Here is a 16077-nt window from a genome sequence, read left to right as displayed (position 1 = left end):
TCATTTGACTTAATTTAATAAGAGTTTGGCTTATTTTTAGAAATCTCATCATGAAAACAAGCAAATTTGGCTGCCATTGAATTAAGAACATTTGTCTTAGAAACAAGCAAATTTGGCTGCCAGTGCGCTGAGCACATTTGTCTTGATAAGTCGCCTTAATATAAGTCAAACTCTTATTAAATTAAGTCAAAATGATCTCACGAGAGAGCATATAAGTCTCTTTATACTAAAAACAATACCAAATAGATTTTTTTATCTCAATAAGAGTAATAGCACTTGGTTAGATTTTATTTTCTTGCAGTACATTAAAGTCATAACCTAAGTAGTTGGAAAATATATGTTTTGTAATTGTATTTGTTTGAGTATCTAATGTAGGTGCGAGGTTTTTGAAGTCATTCAAGAAGAGTAACAAAGAGAAAATGAAGATGAAGAAACTGTGTTCAACTTCTACATGTTACTTTGAATGTTTGATAATGCTGCTCCGAGAAGCTTTTCCTCAGGTGAGGTCCAAATGAGACACAGCAGAAGTGCAAATAATGTTTATTATGCATGAGTGAGACGGAGAGCACATCTGCTAAGGGAGGACAGAACTGTGGTCTGCTGAGATTTTCTTATTTAAGGGTTCATTCAGAGGCCAGTGCTAACTGGAAGTTGTACCTTAACTTGTTAACTTCAGTTTAGAATGTTAGATGTGTGATTGTGATACCGAGTGTGGTAACATTTTAGAGTGGCTGTGGTATACAGCGATGTTACCAAACGGCGACATTTGATACTGAATGATGACGCCAACCCGGAAGTTCAAAAACCTGCAGTACTGACTTCCGTAACCTCCTATTTTGAGCCTCGTACCCTACCTTAACAAAATCTATGAATGACGCCCAAGAGGTTTGTCCACTTATATACACAGTCTATGTGACGTGCTGATGATCTGGCAGAGTTTCATTGCCATCACTTCCCTCTGTCTTTAAGATGCTTTGCAATACTTTTGTGCTATTTAGTGTTTTGGATATCTCAGTGAAATCAACTAGCAGTCTTTGAGAGAGAGAGAGAGAGTGAGAGTGAGAGTGAGAGTGAGAGAGAGAGAGAGAGTGAGAGTGAGAGAGAGAGAGAGAGAGAGAAAAAGAGAGGGCTGGGGAGAGGATATGTGCGTGTGTTTGTGTGCAATTTTGATTGTAAAGACCTTTTTAGTTGTAGCCGGGGGGTACTCAATGAATGGGATGATTCATCCCAGAGAAGACAAAAAATAGAGAAATAAAATAGCAATTTGGAAAGGGAAAGGCATAGCCAAACCTCAGGGAAGGCTCAGACGAAGAAGTATAAATCAGCATGTGTGCTTCTGGTGCAAGGGCACCTGACTATGAAATATGCAGCAGATTTCTGGAGAAGACCAGGAAGTGTCCACATTGCGATGATAATGGGATGTAGGCCAGGGCATTTCTAAACATGATCTCATAGTTCCATCCTGCAGCTTTCCAGATCAGGAGCTAATGAAAAGAGATTTGGAGATTGCAGTAGACTTGCATGTCTCAGCTTTCAAAAGATTCACCCATCTCAATACTGGAACAGTACAGGGAAAAATCACTACTTGAGAAATAGAGAAGTTTCATTACTTCTTATTTCTTCAGGGTGATTTATTGACGATAGGAGTGTGTGTGTGTGTGTGTGTGTGTGTGTGTGTGTGTGTGTGTGTGTGTGTGTTTGTGTGTGTGTGTGTGTGTGTGTGTGTGTGTGTGTGTGTGTGTGTGTGTGTGTATGGTCCCGACAAGTGAACCAGACTGCAGAGCCGTTGAACACTGTTAGGCTTGTTCACGCTCTGCGCTACAATTCATTTCCATCAATGAAATGAAATTCTAGCAACTCATGACTCAGACCTATTTTGCTGATCTCGTTATAATAATGGGACAACTACGACATATGCTGCGGATACCCAGGAACGGGCATATTTATGGGCATCGTGCCAAGGCAACTCTTGCTGAAAACTATGCTGAGGTTTCTTTCCAAGAGAGAGACAGGGCTAAAGAGGGCCTATATATAAGTGTCCTACTCTCATATACTGATGGTAATAGTGGTGCATATCTGTAGAAATTGAGAAGCAACTGTACACAGAGATGTCTGGTGTCCACAAATGGATTTCTCTTGAAGAGCGAGAGAGCAGGAGAGTGCGCAGTCTGGGAGGTATCGTTGGTCTTTAGTATTGAGCGTTATCCAGTTCAGAATCTCCTCCCTGCTGCTTTAGAGGGATTTTGGAATCGAGGTTAGATATGAGTCCGCACTGAAATCTGGGCCTGAGAAGACATTTAAACCTGACTGGTACAGAGTGAGAGAGAGTGAGAGAGAAATGGAGAGAAAGAGAGCATACACTCTTCCCCCCTCTGGCAGAGGCATCTGTGGCTCATGCTATCACGTGGCCAAAGGTCCTTGAACAAACACTAATTTTCTCTGAAGGAATATCTTAGTAAATGGACTCATGTTTAAGTTATTATGCAAACAAGTTTGGCAACCTTGCTAGGGAGAAGGACCAAGGTTGTCTATAATCTGTGAAATTCTGTAATAACGCTGTAAATCACTGTGCTCTTGGCACTATGCTATGATTTGACATTTACTCTATACTGTATTTATATATGCATATTATCATTTAGAAATGCATCCGTAAAACTGAATTTTGGGAATGTATGTTGTAATTGTTAGAATTATTTTCCTTAATTCCTCAAAATTGAACTAATTCCAACCAAGTCATTTGACAAATATATTTTAATATACAGTAAGAGCTTTATGATGGGGAATACAATCACACAATTGCTTGAATTTCTCCTTCAATAAAGTATCTATCTATCTATCTATCTATCTATCTACAATATTTTTCTATATTTATTTAGTGCCATAAATGCCTTGATTAGGCATTTACAGCATGATAAGGCAATATTGATATGCTCCTAAAAGCAATGCTGTCTGGTTTACAAATCAATGTTCACTTTGTGGTGAGACTTGTACAGTCTTTTAGCCCTGCCACCCATCTCATCTCCTATGGGCTTCAAGGCCAGTGCAGTTAAAAAGCAGTCAGTTCAGGCACCAATGATGGGGTTATAGAAGGTCAGCTGCCCTCCTCCCCAACGTTACCCCTGCCACGTCGGATTGCCGACCTCTCTCCCTCAGTGACACTTCTATTTTCTCGTCGTCAGATTGGGTAAGATTCCTCTAATTCACAAGCGGTAGGAGTTCAATGTCCTTCCTACAGGCTGACTGGCTCTTTGTTCTCTACAGACTGACCGGCTTTTTGTTCTCTGCAGAGCCATGGCTGCAGTCCTACCGTAAGCATGAGAGACACAGACAATGTGATTGCAAATGCTCGTTAAAGCACATTGCTCTAATTACTCAGATGTATATGTGGTGTTCTTGTAGAGCCGAGTGGAGTCACGGCTTCCTCTGGTCTGAGCAGCAGACAGAGGGCTAATGACGATGAAAGGATTCGGCCGGGCGTTGGCTAACACACAGAAACACGTTAATATACACACAGGAAAGGTAGACGCACAGCAATACTCACCAGACACAGGTTAACCCATTTAAGCCCAATTTTTTCCCAGACATGCAAATATGCAAATCATGTGTTATTAGCAACCCTTTGAAATAATCAATAATAATTTTTTTTTAAAAATTTAGAAAAGTAGATGAAAAAGTGAGTTTTATTACCGGTCACGGTGGGATAATATACATATACTCAATTAAAGGTTGCTCAAATTGCTTTTTTGTTAAAATAAAGGTATTCTGAAAGGACTTTTCAAACTGATATGAACACAATATGTAAACATTGTTTATTTACCAGGAGCTTCGGCTCGTTAAAATAGAACCCTGAATGTGTATGTCTGTGCGTGCGTGTGTGTCTGCATGTAGTTGTGAGAGTTAGTGTGCATATTGTGTGTGTGTGTGTGTGTGTGTGTGTGTGTGTGTGTGTGCTTATATATATATGTGTATATATATATATGTGTATGTGTATATATATATATATATATATATATATATATATATATATATATATATATATATATACACACACACACAATATGCACACTAACTCTCACACCCCATGCAAATACACACACAAACCATATACAACAACTCTCACAACAACACATTCTAATCATCTGCAATTTGCATAGGATTATGGGTAACTTGGGGAATTCATTCATTCAAATGCATCACTGTTGAATATTATACACCTTGAAAATGTATTAGGAGTAAGGCTACATTTCTGGCTTCATTGCCCCTTTTTCAGTCTAGCCTAGAGCACATTGTGACTTTGAGCTTGCACCAAGGGTGGGCTTAAGAGTGCATATGTAAGAACAGAGAGTGCTGGGGTGTATTGATAATTAATGGATCTTATAGCACTTGATAATGTCGCAATGAAACACAAAGTCACACTACATGCCCCCTCTTCTTTGCATAAACAGTGCCTTTGATAGTTAATTCATCTGACAAAAACACCTCTATCTTAGTGGAATACCGCCCTCTCTGATGAGAAGTTTGTAGAGCTGGAGGTTTTAATCTTGCCATCAGCTGTTAGAAGCCATATAAGTGACAAGCGGATGAGATGAAGGCTAAAGTTATGATCCACTTCGTTTTGAGAAGCCACTCAGACATTGTCGTTTCAGCACTCAAATGGTCATGATGAGGGCAAAATGATACTCGCTCTGAGCTCGGTTGTACAGCATCCAAAAAGTGTCAATCAAATGACAGCTTTGGATAGATTAAAGAGAAGAAAGATCACGGGAGGAGCTTTGTTTGTCAAGAGAATTTTCAATCACAGCAGCCAAAAGAGTCTTTTGGAGGCTTTTCTCAAGACGAGGGATGCCTCCTCTGCCCTTCCTCTCTCTCTCTCCCCCCTTTTCTTCTCTCCTGCTGTTTTCACTACCCTCAGGATGGTGATACTGAAATCACTTGAAGAGTGCCAAGAGAATGTAGGCAAGCGTGCCAATGTTAAATATATATCTTTCACACTCTCCTTTGTACCTTTACATTTGGCAGTTTAAATCTCAGTGGATGGAAGTGCAGAGAGCTGGCTCTGCACCGCAGCGCTTTTCCAAATCTGATTTTTACGGAGACTATAAAATTCACTGGTGTATTGATCTTGACTCATGGCTTTCACAGCTGCCTCGATACAGTTCAAAGGCTATCAATTTCATTGTTTGGAATACAATGCGCGATAAAGCTTTACGGGGTTCACAACTTCACTCGTGAGTGGAGAGTCTTCACTGTTTGGAAGGTGGCGCTTTTTTGGGGATGGAGGGTGGGGGAGGTCCATGCCGAGACACTAAAACAATCCCATTTCATTTGAAACAATCCCAGAATGCACTCAGCAGGCTTTTATCCCTGATTGGCCCCGACTGGGCAATAAACCGCCTCGTTACGCTTAAGTAATGTCCCCCCTCCCTGCATCAAATTTCTGTTTCCAACTCCTCTGAGTAGTGCTATTTGTGCTATTGTAGTGCTATTTGTGTGTGTGTTTTCTAATTAGGATAGGGCGAGTTGATCAAGTGCCTCAAGAATATAAGTCAAGTTATTTAGCAATTTAGAAAAACAAACAAACAAACAAACAAAAAATAAAACAATATAGTACAGTATATAGTTTTCTAGTATAAAGGGTTTATGAATGATTTATAACTAGGTCATTAATTAGGTTATTAATAATAAGTTGTTAAGACTTTATAATCCGTCAATAATAGCCTAAACTGTAACAAACCTTTGGATAAAAAGATCTACAGTGACCTGTTGTTTGCCAAATAGTGAGTCCGTATTCATCCACACTCCAGTGACTTTATAGCATTTAATTTACAATAATTTTTTCATGAGTCAAAAAGGAGCTTTGTCGTAAAATATTATTGCAATTTACAATAAGGCTCCCTTTTACCAGTAATAAATGTTAGTGATTTGTTAATAAATGGTCATATGCTTCACACATCACAATAAGGCGGCCAAATGGTAGTAATTTGCCAATAACTACTGACATGCTTTACTCTATTATAAGGCTCCCCTTCTGCCAGTTATAAATGGTAGTAATTTGTCCAAAAATAGTGATATGTTTTACACTTTGCAATGCGGTTCCCTTTTGACTGGTTTAAATATGAATAACTCATTACTTAATGGTGATATTTTACATATTACAATGAGGCTCCCTTGGGCAGTTGCACATGTTAGTAACTCGTCAATAAATTGTAATAAATCAAATGCCTAGAAACATCAAGGTGGATGGGGGAAGATTCAGTGCAACGAACAACAGATATCAAGGATGCCTGCCAACTATGCCAAAACCAATGAGATCCAAGGAGGAACAATATGGATGAATGTAGGATCAATATTTGACAAGAAACACGTCACTGTTGAGGAACAATATGGATGAATGTAGGATCCATATTTGGCAAGAAACACACCACTGTGGCTGTTGTTATTTTTTGGGTTTTAACAGCTTATTAAGGGTTTACAAAGTCTACCCACTTAATTAATAAACTAATTATAAATCATTCATAAACCTTTTTCTAGGCTACCCTTATTGTAAAGTGGCACCGAAATGGGTATCTTATATATAAATAATTTATAGAGTGTACTTAATGTTCTCCAAGCAGCCACTAGTCCTGACACACACCAAACATAATTACATTTACTGGCATTAAACATAACAGCTCTGACACACACCGTGGATTTGAGCCTGTGTGAGCTGTGGTGTGTTTTCCTTCTCCTGAAGAGGACGAGGCGTCTCTGCTGATGCCTGCGCTGATTCCTATCTGACCTCCTGTGTCTTCAGCCTGTCTGTTAGAGCTCAGTGAGGCTTAAAGACCGACCGCCAGTCAGTCTCTGGTTCTGTTCCCAGACTCAGACACATGACTAATCAAAAGTTCGCTCAGAGAGGATGCAGTTCGTTGGCTGATTTGTTTGATATTGAACCAAAAATAAACCAGTGAAAATGACTTGAGTAAATATCTTGAAATGCAGTAAATATGTTCTCTCGATGACGTCTTACTACAGTGTGTGGGTTGTCCTCCTCTTTCTATGATAATTCCAAATCTTTTAAAGGAACTCCATAACGTTTTTGTTTTTCTTTCTACACAAGCAATGCATTGTATTACAAGATAACATTATTTGTTGATTATTTCACAGTAACTATATGTAAGCTTGAAGCTTTTTTGTGATCTGTGTCTAGTAAATCATCAATCAAGGTTTTATCCATTCCAACCCATGCACTCGGTGCTTTTAACAACCTCTAAATGATGTGTTGATAAAACCACTTGTGTGTTCAGCGGTGACTTTAACAGTATATAAACGGTGAGCTGATTAAAATCCCTTACTGTGCAGGCAGCTGTGTTGTTGCTTCTCTCCAAAAGCAATAGGCTGGTTTACTACACTGAAACGAGCGACATCCAGCTATGCTTCCTGTGGCGTGATGGGCTGTTTTATGCCCTTGCTTTTGTTAGACATCACCTTTATAGATGGACCCCTGAGTAAAATATCACACGGGGAGCCACCCAGCAGGAAACAGTTGGCAAATTGCTTGCATTTGACTCTTCTTGGAACATAACAACAATAATACAACACTACTTGCATCTGGAGAAGAGCAAAGGCTCTGGAGTGTGAGACTGCAGTGTATTTTTGATTGCTGTCAACAGTAGATATCAGTATCATTTCGATTGTACAGGTATTTTAAAACAGAAAATAATGTCTGCAATCATGTTGTCCTGGCCCAGCAGAAAGGTAATTGCAGTGTGCAGGCTGCATTTCATTTTCTGTTGTTAATGATGTTCGCTCCCTGTGTTGTAATTTTGGTTGTATGAAAACACCTCGATGAATGGCAAGCTCTCAACTGAGCGCCGTCTAGGCTGACAAGTGCTACTAATGCAAACACTGCACAAAAGCACTTGAAAAGACTGCCCCTGGAGAAAAAAGCAATAAGCTCTCCTCTGAGTCAGTGCTTGACTCGGGCTCATAATAGGTAAACAAGACAAGAAAAACCAAGGGAATAAAAGCTCAAAGAAAATATCTTCGATTACTTAAGTATACTTAGCCCTCATACAACCTTGTTTTGTTCAGACGAAAAAGCTAACATCACTCACGTAGCCTTAGGTTAGCAAAACCTTTCATCAAAGTCCAAGCACAGGGTTTTCCATGACAGAGTGGACTGGGAAGTAGCCAGCGGTGGGAGCGGTGTCGAGGTGCTGAAAGAGTGAAGGGGACACGACATGCGGGAGTGAGTGAGTGCACAGCGCAGCATGCTCTCCCCCACCGGTGGACAGCAGTCTCCTGACCCCAGGGAGGGAAGGGAGAGAAGGGGAGGAGGGGGCTCTCATGGACCTCCTCCAGCACGGATGCCGCCACAGGGCAGAGTTGGGCACTTACTGCGTGATGGACGGCATTCACTGGGCTTCGGACACTGCTCGGTGTTTTGCATTGAAAACTCAAAGCCATGCAGCGCCATTTTTAAAGACAGCGATGGAGACAGAGCAATGGCTACGAGTGCTGTGGAATATTAGCAGTATATTGGAAAGTGTACAATAAATGCTTTGTCTTTCCTCAGATCTCACACTTAATTAATCTTATCTCAGGTGAGAATGCACAGGTAGATGCAGCCTCGTCTACTGTGATTACAGTAGGCTACATCTAAAGCAACTGAGACGTTTTCATGTAAAGAGAAGTCATTTTATGTATTTATTATTCAGCTATAATCTGGTACAAGCCATCTTTTTACTCTACGTAATTAATTAACCTTGTACATGGTCCCTGTCTTAAATAAACCAATAAACTAAACTAAACTAAACCATCGCCTTGCATATATCATATATATACAGCATATAACCCCCCCCCCCCCCCCCCCCCCTCTCTTGTGTCCCTGGTCATGTAACTAAGCAAAATCTTTCTCAAAAAGAGGCCTACCTCCACAGACCTCTGATAACTGAAAAAAAAAAAACAACTACCGCTGGTTCCCTCCAGCGAGCACATGTGCCCCTGAAGGCGCCCGCCACTGTCTTCCAAGATTAGCCTGTCAAACAATAAGCCAGACACATGCCCTGATAAGCCCGGGATCTATTCCCTGGACGGCGCACACCTAGTGGACGTTTTTACTGGACAAGAGTGGGCGTTGGGGAGAGGGGGTTGCTTATCAGCCCTGTCGGCTTCCTGTCCCCTGTCAGGTAGATGTAGGGTTGAGATAATGACTTTACCTCTTTAACCTCTTCGCTGTCCAGGGCACACTGGTGCCTGCTGACGGCCAGTCCTGCCACACCAATTAGACAGCAAACGCACAGTGCCAAAATTTAATTAGGTGATACGAGCCAATTACAGTGCACTGGCCTCGGAGGAAAAACAAGACTGCCGTTGCCACTGCTTCATTCACCAATTTGTCTGTGCAGAAATTTTCTGACACAATATCACTTTCTTCTTTAATCCTTTTTTTTAGCCCTTTGATAATTTCTTTTCTTTTTTACATTTTCAGTTGACTGCCAGTTGCGATCTACTTTTCAATGCAAATGCAAAAGCAACAGGCATGCAAAGCACTAAGAAACTGTCAAGACAAATCAGTAATTTTCTCATGGCTCTTCGTTCTTTTTGATTTTGACATGATTGACACGAGGAATATTATTAAGTAAGCTCAGACTTATGCAAAATGCTGTAATTCCCAAAGGATCTTAACGACTCACATGGGAAAACATACAAGGCACAAGATCAAATTGAGCAAATTGGGTCAGCTAGCTACAGATAATTTATCTTCTTGTTCCTTGCAATCAATTACAAATATTTACAAAAAATGTCTTTAAAAATGACTAGAGTGAAAAACATTGAATGGACAAGCAAACAGTTCCTAAAAAAGAAAATGTCTATGTTTACCTGGCAGCGTCACGGGAAGCCATATGTTGGTTGAATGCTCTCGGGTGCTCAGATGCAGACTGGAGTTGTTTGAATGAACCCACATTAACTCCTTCCCTCCAAGGCACCTCTCACAGGGGCAGGGTTCAGGGCCCACATTTATTTATCAAATTGATTTGCTCTCAATAGCATGCCTGCACACATGACATGTTCTAGATGAGGTCAACGTATCCACCCATCCAGACAATTACTCCAGCTTCAGTCAAGTGCAGAAGGCAATTTGCATTCAATCGAAAATATGTTTAAATGGAGGTGACGTACAGCAACTTATACGAGTATAGATTTAGAGCATAGCAACATCTCTGGAAATGTTTCCAAAAGTGACCTGCTACACTGTCGGAAATGTGAGGTAGCTGCTGATTGTTAAAAGGAAAAAAGCACAGACGCACTGATCTGCAAGTGTAGCCCATATGAAACATTTAGTTAATTTCACCTTTTGTCTTGTACAGATTGTAACTCTGCTGCTGTTATCAGAGCCTCGCCTGAATGTGACGTGTTCAGCCTCAGTTTATTTTATAATTTGAAGTTTAAATATTTCACGTTCACCTCTACAGGAAGCTGACCTGAGACCTGTAATCTTCTAATGGTTCATTCAAATTGTTATCTAAATCCATTCCCGTGTGTGACCAATCTCCAACTTTTTGAATAGTTCACAGAAATGTGTTCAAATCTATATTACAATTTTCTTACATTTAATCTGCAAACAGGCATTTAACCTGTGGAAATGAATGCTGTGTCCATAGGCTACTTTTAGAACCAGCCTGAGAGAATCTTATGTGGATCTTATGTGGTAGATTAAATCCGTGTCTGTCTAGTGTCCACTGCAAAAAAGAAAGGTATGTTCGGCCATTAGCTTGTCAGTGTAAGTGCCCAATCGTAGTGATGGGCAAATGAAGCTTTGGTGAACCACTGAACCACAGCAGAGTGAATCTAGTGACACTAGCTGAAAAGCAAAAAGATGGCCGCCACACATACATTTTTCAACATAAAAGTCCTTAGCAAACCAATGTTTTTGGTTACATATACTGGTTTGGGTAAGGACTTTTATGTTGAAAAATCTACATGTGGCAGCCATATTGGATTTTTTCATTAGTGTTGCTAGCTTCACACTGCTGTGGTTTAGTGGTTCACCAAAGCTTCATTTGCCCATCACTACCCAATCGATTGCAGCGCTGAAGCGGGTCACTTGCTCAAGGCTTTCATGGGCAGTGTGGAGTCATTCATCCAACTGGCTGCCCACATCCGTCTGCTCAGCGCCCGTCCACATTTGTAAGGAGGGCAGATAGATGGCGACCCTAAGGGGCCTGCAGTGGATATGCTTTACGCTGGCGAAGGCCCTGTGCTACTACAGAGAAACACTGTTTGGTGTCGCCAGACAAGCCGGAGCAAAATCACAGTGTGAGAAAACACAACAGCTCAGCTAAAGCGTATAGCAGAATATAAAGACACTTTGTAAGGACAAAAGAAAGTGGACATTGACATTTACATTTATACATTTACAAGAAGCTTTTGTCCAAAGCGACTTACAAAATGCCACTCAAGCTGCATTGTGAAGGAAACCTTAGGCAACAAAAATATACAGACATTACAAGACTAGAGAATCAGAGTGCAGATGTTAAAGTACTAGTCAAAGTGTAGTCAAAGGAGATAGTGGTGGAACGAGGGGGAGGTGGAAGGAAGTTGAACAAATACTGTCAGAAGAGTTGAGTCTGAAGGAGAAATTTTGGATTACTAACATTTTTATTTATTAGATGTATTACCAACTACATTTAGTTGGTTGCTTATTACATAGAAGTGATTAACATTATATTTTCTTATATTCTGTGTATGCTTGCTATACATTCAATACTGTGCATCAACTTTGCTTTGTCTGTCATTTGCTCTCTCCATGTCATGATTTTCTAATAAAGGTCATGCGACCCCTTTGTCACGAGTTAAGGGTATTCTGCCTGAGGCAGTAATATTAGGAATATCTTGACAGGAACTAGACTATGGCAAGAAAATGCTGAAGGATGTATATGTATTGTATTGACCAATTATCTACTTACTTGGAGTAGCCAAATTACTTGCGTATGGCGCATGGATCACATGCTATGTCCAAGAAGTGTCCATGTATTGTTGTATTTCTGCATGTATGGGGATTTTTGGAAAAGATCATTGTACCAATGTGATTTGTATTACCGATGTAACTAACATGCATAAGATGAGGCCACGCCCTAAAGAACTTTGAGTAGTGTTACTGGGACATGCTGTTGCTAGTGACCTGCTCCCGGTATCGTGAATAAACCTGCAGTGGTTCCTCACACCTGAGTGTTGCCTGGATATTTTTGACCACAAGTCTTCATGAGCTTCCTGAGGATAGACAGGGACACGGCCAGCCCAGGTAGGAGTGTGTGCCGTGTGGGGTGTGTGCTGGGTGCCGTGTGTGGTGTGGGGTGTGTGTGGTGTGGTGTGTGTGCGGTGTGGAGTGTGTGCGGTGTGGGGTGTGTGCGGTGTGGAGTGTGTGCCGTGTGTGGTGTGGGGTGTGTGGCGTGTGGGGTGTGTGCGGTTTGGAGTGTGTGCGGTGTGGGGTGTGTGTGGTGTGGTGTGTGTGCGGTGTGGAGTGTGTGCGGTGTGGGGTGTGTGCGGTGTGGAGTGTGTGCCGTGTGTGGTGTGGGGTGTGTGGCGTGTGGGGTGTGTGCGGTTTGGAGTGTGTGCGGTGTGGGGTGTGTGTGGTGTGGGGTGGGTGGCAGTGCCAGACGACATTACTTGTTGTTTTGTCTTTTAGGTCTGCAATGATGTGTGTAGAGTTTTTTTTAGGCACATCTGGCCTGTTAACATCGGCCCATGGACAACAGATGCAAAATAGCCATTTTGCCTAATTCTGGCGCATTTACATTTTTATGTTCATTAATGTGCAAAGTCCATGTCTAAATAAACCTTAAAAGAAAAATAAATAAAATAAATACATAAACGCAGATTGAGCGTTTGGAGATTTGGAGGGCTGTCTCCTTTTGATTCCTCTTGATTCATTCTTGATTCTTGGTTCAAATTTGGCAAACAGTGGAGAACGTTCGTGGTGAACATGTTTTCTTTGAACAGTTAAATTTGAACGATTTGGTGTTAACATTCCATTGTAACGGTAATTGCATTATTGCCTTTGTCAAACTCATGTCCAGTTCCACTGTATGTTACTGTAACTGCCTCCTCAGACTGTTTGTGATTGTTCGCCGAAAACTCAAGGCTAACGGAAAACTGTTTGCTAACGTTTGCAAATGTTTGCCTATGTTTGGGAATTTGAACACACCTCAGGTTACAGGCTTACAGAATACAGCACATGAAGAATGAAGAACACACGCACAAGCAGCGAGGCGAAGCTCTGCCATTGCACTTCGGCGGTAGCTGACCCGAACAAATTCCCCAAATGTGGGAATCTCGATTGCATAATTTGTGGTAGTGGGGGACTTAAGGGGCAGTCGTGGCCTACTGGTTGCCGGTTCGAACTCCGACCAGTAGGCACGGCTGAAGTGCCCTTGAGCAAGGCACCTAACCCCTCACTGCACTGCTCCACGAGCACCGCTGTAGCAGGCAGCTCACTGCGCCGGGATTAGTGTGTGCTTCACCTCACTGTGTTCACTGTGTGCTGAGTGTGTTTCACTAATTCACGGATTGGGACAATTGCAGAGACCAAATTTCCCTCAGAGGATCAAAAGAGTATACTTATACTTACTTACTTATATGCAGTGGGTGTGTATAGGCAGCTATTGAGCTATTGAGCAGGCATGGTCAAATTAAAAGGGCTGATATTTAACCCCCAAATGCAGTTGAGGAAAATGTATTCACATGTTCAAGTTAAAGCGGAGTGATTTTTAACAGATGCTTTTATCCAAAGTCATACGGACATATAATGGCGGGAATCGCATTCGGGTGAATTGACTGTCCGTCAGTGATGTTACCACTGCTGCAAACTACTCCACCGTGTCTTCGCTGTTGTGCATATTATGATTTGATTTTCACAAAAAGCTCAGAGAGAGAGAGAGACATATGAAACAGCATGCGGCATGACATCCACTTTTATGAAATCACTTTGCATTATTAGTTTTAGACATTAGTCACCTTAGAGAGCCAGGACTGAATCCCGCTGTCACTGCGACACATGGGAGCCACCTGGAAAAACCATGGAATGAATAAAAAAAAACATTTGCCATGGACAAAACATGCACACAGTGAGCTTAAACAAAATTGCTCACAGTGACTCCCCAGTTTCATCCACAGCATTACAGCTAACACGTACAATTGGATGTTTTGTTGTGGTAACAAAATACTGTTTGGACTATGACGGTTTTTATAAACATAAATTGGAGTGAATCCAATTGGAGTGAAACCTTTTTTTTTTAATGTAATCACAGCTGTAATGGAAGTTTTTTTTTATGGTAATGCAGTGATTAAACTGTAATTCATCCAAAACACAAAGCAAAATGTCAGAGTACTGACCTGGTCTGTGCTTTCTGACATGAGAGTAGAAAAGAGAGAGGAGAAATAGAGAGAGAGATAGAGAGAGAGAGAGGGAGAAAGAGGTGGGTGAGAGGAAAGAAGGAGAATAGAGAGAGGGTAGAGAGAGTGAGAGGAGAAAAAAGAGAGAGAGATGGAGAGAAAGAGTGGTAGAGAGGGAGTGGAAATAGGGGAGAGTGAGAGGGAGAGAAAGAGAGACAGAGAGAGGAGATTTTAAGAGAGTGTGGCCTCCCCCACGGCTGTCCAGCTTCTGCTGCTCCCAGTGCGGTGGTTTGATGTGGGCTCTCAACAGAAATCAATGTGTCTGGCCTGCAGCTCGCCACCTAAGTGATTTCAACCTGAGGGATGCAATACCCTTAATGAGTTGCTCAAGGGTCAACCGCTATATTATTCAAATATGCAACTCATCAGCGTTTGGCATAATAAACATTAAACCGTGGTTTGCCTGCAAATCACCCACCACCCCTCTGAACTGGACACTGAGGCCTGTGAGCTCGGTCAGCTGTCCCTGCTGCATGATTGCAGTTTGGCATACTGGAGCTTTATGGACATTTATTATCTGGCCGCACACTTTTTTTTGTGTGTTATCTTTAATCTGTCGTGTCTATATTCTCACCATTGGGCAGTTCCTCTACTCTGCACCCAATCATTGTTTTTTGCCAGATACTTATATTTGTACACTTGAAGTAGAGTAAAGTACTTTTTTTGTTTCAAAATTATATATATATATATATATAGGGTCCTGCACAAATTTAATTGCACAAATGCACAAATTTAATTCAGAATTTTTCTAAGCATTTCTTACCAACAAATCAATTGCATACACCACATTTCAAACCATGATGTAGTTAAACTACTGTACCTAGAATGTTAATGATGTAGTTAAACTACCTATAGCTTGATTACTGTAACATGGGTGGGTGAGGATGTAGTTGGAAAGGAAAAGCTACTTTGCAGGATTGAGCAGCTCCATAGCAAATGCTGATGTGGTGTGTGTGTGTGCGTGTGTGCGTGTGTGTGTGTGTGTGTGTGCTAACGTGTGTGTGTGTGTGTGTATGCATGTGTGTGTGTGTGTGTGTGTGTGTGTGTGTGTGGTGTTCCCTGATTGGCAGCTTGCCTGCGTTGAGTAATGGAGACGTTGATGTAGTTGCTGGCGTAGTGTTGAGAACAAGTCAAGCTGGCATGCAACCGAAAGACCCTTGTCTCCGTGTATCCAGACTGAGACGCTATCAGGCAGGAACTAGACGAGCATGGCCGTAGGGTTGCTTCGGGCTCTCTCCATCTCTCAGTCAATACTGTAACTCTTCCCTTTTCTTCTAGACGATCAGGAGAAGGCATTTGAATTTCAAACTGAGGAACAAAAAATTACAAAACGGCACTAGGAGGTAAGGGAAGCGGCTTACACAAATAGTGCAAACAGGAGCATTCGGCTTTATAAAGTAATCAATCTCGCTGCACAAAAGCTCAGCACAGAAAGGACCAAACATGCCTCCTCAGCATCTCCATGAACTCAGTAATTCTATTTGCTCTTTACTTAATACTGGGACCTCCCCAAATAGCTCACTCAGCATTCTTCACTTTTCCACCCCCCAAAAAAGTATTTCCTGTTATTGGTGTGGAATTATGAGTATTTTATGGAGAGATTAAGGGTGTGCCACGTGTAAAATGGCCACGAACTGCATC

The 16077-nt window shown here is 41.5% G+C and overlaps 1 pseudogene; it reads left to right on the top strand.

Moving 5' to 3' along the window:
- The first annotated feature begins 13235 nt into the window (after positions 1–13235).
- Positions 13236–13370, top strand: LOC121681068 (annotated as a pseudogene).
- The last annotated feature ends 2707 nt before the right edge of the window (positions 13371–16077 follow it).

The sequence above is a fragment of the Alosa sapidissima genome, chromosome 13 (genome assembly GCF_018492685.1).
Source record: "Alosa sapidissima isolate fAloSap1 chromosome 13, fAloSap1.pri, whole genome shotgun sequence".
NCBI classification, from domain to species: domain Eukaryota; kingdom Metazoa; phylum Chordata; class Actinopteri; order Clupeiformes; family Clupeidae; genus Alosa; species Alosa sapidissima.
Note: the sequence above shows the minus strand (reverse complement) of the source record. Positions and strands in the feature narration are given on the sequence as shown.